This window comes from Microtus pennsylvanicus, chromosome 17 (genome assembly GCF_037038515.1).
Source record: "Microtus pennsylvanicus isolate mMicPen1 chromosome 17, mMicPen1.hap1, whole genome shotgun sequence".
NCBI classification, from domain to species: domain Eukaryota; kingdom Metazoa; phylum Chordata; class Mammalia; order Rodentia; family Cricetidae; genus Microtus; species Microtus pennsylvanicus.
In genome coordinates this window covers 33,340,455-33,342,045 of record NC_134595.1, presented here as the reverse complement: position 1 = coordinate 33,342,045, position 1,591 = coordinate 33,340,455, and positions in this window count along the sequence as shown.

Genomic DNA, 1,591 nt, shown 5'->3' with positions numbered 1-1,591 from the left:
CCTCCCATCCAAAGTATGCTGCCCTGCTCCCATTAGAGAGAGGGTTCTCACTGTCAGGTAACATCTCCAGCCCAGTGTTCTTCAGGTGCTCTGCCTAACTGCTAAAAGGGGAAATCGGATGATCAGTCTAGCCACACCACCCATTCTTTGCGAAGGAGCTGGAGAAGTCTCTCCGTTTATTTTGACTCCGTGGGCCTCTGGTAGGCTGAGATACCACATAAGGTTATGGTTACGGTATCATCGGTTCTCAAAACAGGTGGAGGTCTCGGAGCCAGTGTGACCAGCATGATTGCTGCTAGGGAAGGGAAAGTCATGTTCGGGCTGTTCTCCCTTCTGCCTTCATGGCCCTGCTCCTCTTAGAGCCTTTCTGTTTGTCCTTTGTCTGTGTGCGTGTGTGTTTTCCCTGTGACACTGGCAGTGGCAGTACTCGTCCATCAGAGGAGTTTGTCAGTGCGCCAAGATGAATTTCCAGGTGTTTGCTGGAGGGGAAGGAGCAGGGGCTGTGACAGACGGGCGGAGTGTTGCACTTTGAGAGGATTGTCTACTGCGGGAATAAACGGAAAGTATCAGCAAGATCAGGCTGTGGACTTGTTGATGAAGGGAAGTGGGGACGCTGGGGAGGTGGGATCGCGCGCTCCTGTCCTCCATTCGCAGTGCATCCAGAACTTTGTGGGGTACTGCAGATGGCACTGACACAGATTTAGTATGAAATTTGTCTGGATTGCTTTCTTCATTTTTTGAGAGAGAGACAAGTTCCATGTAGCCGAGGCTGTCCTCAAACACATACTATAGTAGAGGTTGACTTTGAACTTCTGAGTCTCCTGCCTCTGTCTTCCAAAAGCTGTGAGTACAGGCATGTGCCGCCATTCCTGGTCAGCTTTTGCAGTACTGGGGATCAAACCCAGGACTTTGTGCATGCTAGTCAAATACTCTTCCAACTGAGCCACATCTTTAGCCCTCCGATTGTCATAATTCCTTTTTACATTTTTACTACTGTTTTATTGGACAGGACCTCACCTTGTTGACCAGTCTGACCCTGAATTTACCATTAACCTCATGCCTCTGGTTCCTAAGTGCTGGGGTTAAAGGCGTGTCCAGCCTCAACTTACATATTTAACATCCAGAGAATGCTGTTAACTGTCCTCAGCTGAAGATACAGAATATTGCAGTGGAGACAGAAGGAAATCCAGCGCTAACCCCATAGAAATGGGCTGTTCATGGTTGGAAGCTGGGGAAGTCGTACATCTGCAGGGCAGCATTTCAGCTGAACTGCACAGGGCTGTTCAGTGCTCCTGAGGCCCCTGCTCTTGGCCTGGAGGAGGGACCAATGCCAGAGCATCCACCTGCCTCTGCCTCCTGAGTGCTGGGATTAAAGGAGTGTGCCACCACTGCTGGCTGACCAGATGGCTTTGAAGCTTTATTCAAGAATGGTATCTGAGGATTTTAGAACCTTGTTAGTTAGATGGTATCAGACAAATGGTGTCAGCTGGTGAATAGAGTCCCACCAGCCAAGCAGCCTGCCAGTTTGGCTAAGAATATACTAAATTTTTAGTTCTTGGTCTCCTGGGAAAGCTGTGCAGTGTATTTATAA